This window comes from Tiliqua scincoides, chromosome 1, assembly GCF_035046505.1.
Source record: "Tiliqua scincoides isolate rTilSci1 chromosome 1, rTilSci1.hap2, whole genome shotgun sequence".
In the NCBI taxonomy this organism is placed as follows: domain Eukaryota; kingdom Metazoa; phylum Chordata; class Lepidosauria; order Squamata; family Scincidae; genus Tiliqua; species Tiliqua scincoides.
The window spans coordinates 49,730,765-49,740,688 of NC_089821.1; positions in this window are offsets into that span (position 1 = coordinate 49,730,765).

Below are 9,924 nucleotides of genomic sequence, written 5' to 3' on the forward strand. Positions count from 1 at the left end.
CATAGTTAGGCCCTCAATGTTCAAAATTAGGGATGAGTGATTTGTATTCGTGAATATGCAATTTTGTTCAAATCACCGATCTTACTCTCAATAACAGTTCCTGTCACTGCACAACTGTAGTTAATAAAGCAATTAATAAAAGTGTCTCATGAATAAGGCACATTAATCAGGTGGCCAATTTGTGCACTGGCTTTTGTTTGCTGGGATACATTTTAAAACAGTGGCATAGCTGCTTGATTATTGGCTGAAGCAAAACACTTGGCCAATCTCACACTGATTTTATGCCATCTGCTTTGGTTGCCAATTTGCTTCCATTGGCAAAGTGCTTCATTTGAAGGACTGTTTTGACCTTCAAAGTCCTAAATGCTCTGGAGCCAGGTTTTCATCAAAACCTGCACGAGCCCTTAGATCAGCATCTGAAACCCTGCTTCTTAGCCTGCCTTGAATTGAAATCAGTTAGCAGGCAGTAGAGATGGGGACTTTTCAGTAGGGCCACTGCATTTCTGGAACTCTCTACCCAGGAAGATCATCACACTCCCTTTTGACCTGTCGTTAGTTGGCTGTTGAAGAGGGGTTTTTTTTCCACAGGGCTTTAAGAATCTGTTGCTATTTTAATCATTTCTGTGTTGCTGTATTTGTGTGTTTGTTTGGTTTTTATTAATTATATTGTGTTTTGTTAGCTTCCCAGTATTCACTTTGAAGAAAAATAAGGTAAGTTCTTAAAAGAAATTAATAAGTTCCATGAAAGTGTAAAATGCAGGGCGTATCCATGCTACAAATTTATTTTAGTTTTCTCTTCAAAGAACCCTGGGAACTATTTTAGTGAAGGTGCTGCAAAGTTCAATAGAGCTGTGCTTTTCAAATTCTCTGCCTTCAGGAGACCTTCTCCACATCAGTTTGTCAAGAAGCCCCTAAACGTGAACTCCCTGCATGTTGCCAAGAATACTCAGAAGCATTCTAGGGGACATTTTCCAATCACGGGGGATGCTGGCCTCACTGTTGCTCCAGGTGACAGCAGCAGCAACTAGGAGCATGGCACTGAGCAGGGGAAAGATTGGTGGTGGTGATCAAGCTGCCTTTCAGGAAAGCTTATCCACCCATTAGTGAATTCTCGACACGTAATCATGGAGTCTTCAGAGTTCCCCAGAATATTCTGAAAACCTCTTTGTTAGTGATCTTTAGCTCCAGCTCTTGAGGAGAGGGAATGACTGTTAATCCAGTTTAAGTCTGTCACACAGATATATCTAGTCCATGATCTTGATGAAATTAGGGCTTGAGCCTTTTGTGTGTGTAAATCAAGAAAAAGCCCCTTTAAATGAGAGGGGGAAAATAAATACAAGCCACATGAACACAAATGTTATTTAGGGGTTAAAAAGAGGAACTGAATTCAAAACACTAAGTGAAGAAGTGGAGGAAAATGAAACTCAATGATGGGACAATTCTTTTTCTCTCCAACTAGTGGGTACAACATTGTATGTTTCCTACTCAGTTCATTATAGCTCACACCACCCTACTCACAATATTTATTAAAACATCACAGGGCACTAATAGCCATTGCATCATTTGGTTTACTTCCTGATTGTCAATTTTTTCTCTCAAGTACATTTATATCCATCCTGTATATACTAAAGTGTATAAATTATGATAAGGTATTCAAGGCTGAGTGTCTTTGCTTTCTGATTTCTTTGCAATACATTCCTTCTGTTTGTCACTATCATACACACCTATTAAACCAATTTCTTCATGCTGCAAGTAGAAAGGTAGAAAAGATCCTTGAAAGAACAAAAGGATCCATCTGCAAAGTTGCGCCTATTAACTGTTCTAACTTGTTCAGTGGTCAGACAAGAAAAAACTCTCAAAAACCACTTGTTTACTTACAAGTTTCATCTTAAGAACACAGGAAAGGTGGTTTTTAAGTTTTGATTTATAAAAGGGTGACAAGTGCCACCTCTCCAAAAAAATGGTGCTTAAAGCTGCACCACTGTTTTGCTCCCCTTTTCCAATCCTGCTCACCTGTCTTGTTTCAAGCCCTCCAACATGTGTGTTCCACCTCAAACAGCTGGAATGTGTGTTGTGATTTAGAAGACTGATATGAGAGTAGATAAAGAGATAAGCTCTGCCCCCCACTGCCATTTTTATCTTGGGGGGGATTATTGGCATGAATTATCATGCATTTGCAAGTGGCATCTAATTAAGCAAAAAGGCTGGGCTTAGTATGCATTGTACAGAATACAAAACACATTGGGAAAGCTGTACAAGGTTTCTGTCAGACACATTTCTGCATCAGCAACACCTGCAGAAGGTTGCTTAGGCACTCAGACCTTTTTTGCTGGATTGGAGTGACCTGAAAATAAGCAAAATGCAAGACTGGGAAGAGACTTAGCAAGCCTCAAGCTAGTGCTTGGAAAAGGAAGAAGTTTGGCCTGGCAGAGAGAAAACCAGAGTTCGCCGGTTGTTCTATGTTGTTCGTACATGAATCTGTGTTGAATGCCTGCCTGCCATTTTTACCATAAAAAGTTGACCTACTATTTGACTTCAGATGGACACCAACTGCAGCTGACCTGAGGTCGGCCAAACACAGCTGCTTGACAGGACTCTACTTTCAGAATTGTGTCTTCATGAATTGTTGCAAGCATCTGAAAGTAAACAGGTCACATTACATATTTTAATACCTATTAGTGTCACTTGGAAAGGCTGTTCTATGAAACATACTCGTCTATAAGAAATGAATGGCTAATGTTTATTTCATCTTTCATCTCCAAGATGAAATTCTCTGAACAAAGCTCACCAACCTTTTCCTGTAACATCGGAAGTTTTGGTCTGTATATTTATATATACAGCCCTTCCATGAGTGAATCCTATGGCTGTTGCCAGCTCTACACCCCTAAACCTTAATATCCTGGCATTTTCTTGAGAATCATTTGAAAGTGAAGATAAGAGATAGAGGTCATGTTTATCTTTCATTGCATGAGTATCAGAAAGGCAAGGCCTAGGAATCTCTGCAAGATTAACCTTTGGACAATCCTTTCACAACGAGCTAGGAAAATACTCTTAAGGAGTTCACTAAATTTATTCTAGGTGGGTTATTCACCAGGGTGGTTCTTATGGATTGGCATAAGGCCAGACTGAACCTTGGCAAGGTGTAAGAGTAACAATGAAGAAAGTTCACTTGCTTAAGGAGAGAAACATAAAGGAATATAGGCTTTTGCAACTTCTGATGCAATGGCGCACACAAAAGAAGGTCTCTGAGACAAGGCAGACAAAATGTTGCATCACAAGAAGAAGCTTGTAGAGAATAAGATGTTAGCACAAGAAGCCAACCAGACTATGTGGTAGCTAGGAATGACTTCTTGGAGGTCAGAGTTGATTCTCTTCAGAATCAATCGGCACTGGAAATTCTTACTGAGCTAGAAAAAAGGAGCTGTGAAGGTTCTGGACCTCTGAAGACAGAAGATAAAGGAGCAACCATTCTTTCTCAGAAACAACAGATAATTCTCTAAGGGTTATGACTGCTTTTTATGAGACTGAAGGAATGCCAGATGTTGAAAGTTGTGAAGACAAAAGAGACAGAGAGAAATAGAGAGATAGGAATGTAAATGCTGGGAATTTGGAGATGGTAGATTATGTGAGGAATCTTTTTAGTTTCTTCAGCAACTTCTGATGTTTTAGCTCAAGATGACTCTGTAAAGAGTGCTTTTTCTAATTCTAAAAGAATGTCATATAATGAGACCCTGATAGCAAAGAGACGGGGGTGGGGAATGAGGAAGCAAAAGGGAGGCTGGAGGAGATTGTGCAGAAACAAAGATGTCAGTCAAAATACATGAAACTATTCTACAAAGGAATCCATGTGCAAATGAAAAGGGTGGAGAACATTTCTATATAGAAGACTTTTGCTACATTATTTAATAATTAGGGAACATATTGATGAAATTGCAGATTTGGCAGGAAGTCTACTAATGAGAAACAAAGAACAATACCAGGGAAAAAATGTACTCATAGGAGTTTATAAAACTTGTTTTGTGTTGTTGCCTACAGAAGTTTTGTCAGCTGTGAAAGTGCTGGAGAGCACCGGAAAGCATGATCTGAAATGGGTATCATAATTACTTGGTATTTATACAGTGCTATCTATGTACCATTCAGAGCGTGATACCATAGTCTTTCGAGACTGAAGGTTGCCAACAACAATCTATGTACATGGAGCATTTAAAAAATGAGATGAAAGGTCCCTGATGTGGGAGACTTGCCATCTAGATGTCAACACAAGGGAGAAGAGAGGAAGGGAAATGGATGCAGGGCTAAAGAGGGAAGGCGTTATGTGATGGATAGGATTCAAGGTGCAATGGATACAAACAGAAGAATACCTTTTCTTTAGGAATAGTGGAATCAGCAGCAAAAGAGTTAAAAAATAAAGAGGAGAGAGGAATTTGGTAAGTTGAGCTAGGAAGAATAAATTTTGGAATAAAGTAAAGAAGGAATAGGTTATTTTAGGAATAGGAATTCCTATTCCTATTCCACAAAATAGGAATTTTGTGTTTCAAAATTTGTGCACTTCCAGTTTTTAAGGATAAGCCGTGTTTTTCAACATGGGTAATGGGATCTGTTGTCCTTTTCTTAGACTGCAATGCTATAACACTTTCCTGGGAGTAAGCCTCATTGAACACAATGGAACTTACTTCTGAGTATACATGCATGAGATTATGCTGTCACAAAAATTTCCTTAGGCTGCAATACTAGGCAGGCTGAACCAAATGGGATTAAATGTCCAGATAAAAGTAGACTAGATTAGACTAGACTGCAGGGCATCTTACTCTCAAAAGATCTTTCCCAACATGTTGGGCACTCTGTGGTTTTACTCTGCCAAAACAAGCCTTTCATCTGCTAAGGACCAGTTTGAGTCTTGCTTCTCTTGGAGGTGCTTGGAACCCTCCACAGCTCAAGAATCTCAAGATCAGGTCTGTACAAGAAACCCAGACTGCAGTACATTTTCTGGAACAAGGATCTGCATGAAATTGCAGGATAAACTTTATTAACATCAACTCTTAGAACAATATAGAAGGGATAGAAATGGAATATAATTTCTAAATTGTTTTACAAAGCCTGATTTAATTTATTTGCTTTTCATTTTCATTCTCATTCTGCAGGAGTGACACGGTTATACACACCCTAATCTTTCATTTCCCTGACATTTACACAACAATCACCTTGACATTTCTGCTGCTGGAATAATGCCACCTCTAAGAAGAAAGCTGTACAAAGATAAGAAATTGTCCTAAAGAGAGAAGGTAGAGTCGCATTTATGGCCAACTATCTACTCTCTTTTTATTCATTTTCTTCTATGTAGCATGGAGAACTTTGCTTACAATATTTCACAGGATTTGGATAGAATGGGAAGGGAGGAGTAAGGATTGGGCAGGGTAGGGAGAGAAAAGGGGCTTACAGTAGAGATTTATTACACTCTTACCACTAACAAACCATCTACTAACAAACCAAGAAGTCTCAAAATTCCCAGTGGTGGGAAACACTTTCATTTCCCATTGTTCTAGGCTGACCATATTTGTTCAAGAAAAAAAAAATGACTTTATTTGTGTAAGCGAAGTGGGCAAATTCAAGTGACCTTGCATCTCCTTGAACCACCAAAGTTGAAGCTAAACAAGATGTATTAGGATTGCCAAGAGGAGCTCAAAACAATGGATCTTTTTACTTACACACCGAGTCTGCTGCAGACACAAATCAATGTTGCTTGATACTAAGCAGTCAAAGGCATTTGTGTGCTCTTAGCGGCTTGACTTTTAAAACCTCTTATTGCCACACACATTAAAACCATGCTAAAAGAAAAAAGTCCTTTCTATGCAGTTCTGTCCCCCATCCCACATCATGCATGTTCCTATATCAACTTATTGACACTCTTAGAAGTATCACACTCTCCATTTTCTAGTGCACAGGGAGGTGCCATCCTTAGGGGAAAAATCAAGATGATGTTTCTCTAAGAGGAAAAATAAGCATCAATAACCTACAGTGTTGATGGGTGGAACAGGTCCATAAATTCATGAGGTCATCTGAAGGACTACTGTAATTTCATGTAGACTCACTGAAGACAGAGTTAGCACTCTGTTTACTAGGGCTTGTTTGATGACCTCTATTTACTAGGACTTGTTTGGTGACCTCTGGAAACATAGATCATGAAAACATGGTTGTATATGCTGAAGACCTTTCTGCATGATCACTTTACTGTGCAAGCCATACATATTTGCATAAAAAATGCAGTTCACACATGTCTTTACTCAAGAGCTGAGCTTATATGGCCAGGATATTGCATTTCCTGAACATTCTGAGCACAACTTTGGTTTCCAGAAAGCTATACTGCCTGTAGGTAGGACACTCCTTGCTACCACAATTGCTGCAGAAAATGTGGGTTCTATTGTGATATCACCGCAGGGACTTTTATTAGGCAGTTCATAAATATTAAAAATAAATACACATGAGTTTTTATAAATTTTTTTAAAAAAGAAATCCTATTCTTGCTCATAAGCAAGGTTACCTTCAGTATATTACAGTAGGCAAAGCCATGCTAATAGGGCTTAGTTTGACTCAGCTCCTGAACCAGTTTCAAATGCCAGGGCATAAGCTCTCTACTATTTGAAATAAGACAAGCATCTTTTGAGTATATATAGACTAATATTCCTCACTGGTAGGAAACTACTACCACCTCCCACATACCTGGGAGTACAGTAAGGCTTTCCAGGGTGGTGAGACTTCCAGGATTTAGCCCCAACTGCTCCCTTCTCTAAGAGAACTAATGATCCAACCCATTGGTGGGGAGAGTGTTTTTAACAAATTCACTTGCTTTTGCAAAATGTCATCATCTGCTTAATGTACTCCAACTGTAGTGAAGGATCCTGGAATAATTTTCATGAGAATGGACTAGTTCAGAAGGTCATCAAATCCAGCATCCTGTTGGATGGACAATGCTTAGTCAGATGCCACGCAACTAATTGTACTCAGTGACATTTTGCATCTGAAAATGCAGGTTCCAATTAGTCATCCATCATAACTACAAGCTGGTGGTAGACATCTGTCTAATACTCTTTTAGAGCCATGTGTGTTAGCCTCCCATGCCCACTTATTGCAGCAGTTAATTCCATAAGCAAATTATATGACAATTAAGAAGCTTCTCTCTCTCTCTCTCTCTCTCTCTTGCCTGCCAATCAATTTCACTGAGTGACTCCAAATTCTAGTATGGGAAAGAGAGCATTTTTATGTCAATCTACTCTCTCCCCACAATATGCATGATTTTTACAAACCTCTACCTTATTCCCATTAATTTTTCTTTCTGGATGTTTTGTTCAGGATCTCTTAATGAGTGGCAATGACTCAAGAGAGAAAGAAAGACACACTTAGGGCCAAAGTACATGATATGTTAAATGGGTTTTCTGATCTGTTCATTTTGCTTTTTTTTTTTTTTAAACAAATAGTGCTGAGAGGCAACCAACACAAGGTGAATCAGTGAAGAAGTAGGGAGAGTAACTCTGCCTCACTGTGATTTCTGTCCCCATTGCACATTCCCCTGTGTGCTATTCTAATGGGGAAGCGTCTAATCAAGGGATGCATTTTCATTAAAAGTGTGTATGGGGGGCAGAAACAGAACAGTAGTGGGTATCAAGTGCCCCCTCCACCTCTGCAATGATTTTGCCCCATTTGGGCATGCAAATGCATCCACACTGACCCATCCACCCAGTGCTGTTTTTCTAAGGGGGGGGGGGAAGAAGCAAAACAAATGCACATCCTTGACTGGAGTGGGGGGGGGCTGCACGTAATCAATTTTCTTTCTTGGTTCTCAGTTACTGCAAGAACTTCATATACTTTAGGTGGCTTTTGCTTCCCTCTGCCTATAAAATTTAAAATTGTGTCCCCAAGCACCAGCCCAGAACAGGGATGACTTTCATGCTAAAAGATGCACTCTTGCTCTGGTGAAGAAGGAAAAAATAAGTTTTCTGTTTAAAATGACTGATGTTGAAAAAAGAACCTCTAATCTTGTTCTGAAAATTTTTGACTGATGTTCCAAGGGATTAACAAACTTGCACTCAAGTTGAAGGCCTCTCTACTACCTGCAGTTGGAAGGCATTGTGACTGGTAGTTCATTGACAGTCCAATCCTATGCATGTCTACTCAGAAGTAAGTCCTATTAGTGTCAATGGAGCTTACTCCCAGGAAAGTGTGGATAGGATTGGGCTGTAAAGCTGTCTTCATTCACCAAAAAATGTATTAAAGAAAAACCTTTCACAAAGCAACAAAAATTCAGATGGAAGAAAACGTATCCATCATAATCTCATTGTTCCTCACATTAGTTTTGTAGGTTTTGTAGGTTCCTCACATTAGGTTTGTAAAATCACTGGGAGGGGTGAGGTACAAATGCACAGAATTCCTTTGATTCCATAATATTACAAAGCCCACATGGTCACAAGCTGACCTCATAGCCAGTTCCCTCCAGTCATCAAAAGCTGTGAGCCAAGCAGATTGAATGTCATTTTCTCATTATTTGGTTAATACAGAGTTGCTGTCAAGCTTAAAAAATAAGTACATGGTTCTGTCTCAGTCATATTTCCCAATTCTTTCATCAAATTTTGTGTAACCTTTTAAGAAAGCCTAGAAGTGGAATCCCCAGTTAATTCATCTTCTGGAAGTCTACAGCTCTCATGACCTATTTACTTGTTCCTTCAACCTGTCTTTATGTAAGCACCTGGAGGCAGCAGTTTTTCCCACCCCTCTGATTTGCCACTCTTTAGAAACCTAATACAGGTCCTTATCTCTCTTGCATTGAGTGAGTATCATCAGTAGGAAATGCCATTGTTTCTCTGTTATATGAAAATTAAACAGCTGGTGTTTTTTCACTACACATTGCCCACACAAAACCAGTCTCCTACTACAACAGGAATGCCAATTCGAGCAGGTTCAGAGATCACCCTCTGTATTCCTTGGTCAACACAAGCTGAATTACCCGCAGGGAAGCGAGTGTAGATCTGCAGATCTGGAAGCATGGGTGCATGACAGTGGGCTATGCGGAACTTTGTTATTTTGAGATATGTTTCATGTATTAATAAACAGGCAAAACAATATTTTAAACCCAGGAAAAAGTGATCTGAAATCAACATGAAGGCACAGCACAAGTCCCTTTTTTACGTAACCGCCAATAAATTTGGGCGGAAACACTGGCTCAATTTTGTAGCTGGCACTTACGCACTAAGCGATACAGAACTATTAATTTCTTGTTTGGAAAACTGTCAATCATTGCAGGTTTAACAGGAGTTACAACTCATCTTGTATAGTAAAAAGGGCAAAACAAACTTTGAAGTAATCATATTTTGCAATTGTCCCAGTATCTTCTAAACAACTACCTTGATGAGGCAGCTATATTAAGGGTTCTTTATCCAAATAATTAAATGCTTTAGAAATCAACCCAGTTGAACAGATGAAGCTGCCTGAGACAGAGTAGTCCTTGATCCAGCTAGCCTAGCCTAGTACCATCTACCCTGTCTGGCCGCCACTTTCCAAGGACACAGGCAGAGCTTCCTCTCAACCTTGCTTGGGACATCATTCAGGCAAGCACATGTGCTTTCTCTGACATAGGAACTTCCCTGCGCTTTAGCTACTATTGTGATAAAACATCTTGCTAGTGTCCATACATTTCAATATTTCCCTTTTAAAAACAAGGAACTTGCATTTGAAAGTGACATTTAAATTAAAACACCTCTATAAAAATGACACCTTGGAATACAAGTGACTTGTGCAACATTAACTTGTGCTTCCTATTTTCCTCCCACCCATCTCCCACTAAAACTAATAATTCATCAGGTCCCTCCCACACAAACAACATCACAGATCAAGTTCAGTCTTGGCATTGAGACAAAATGTTTTAAAAGTGCATCT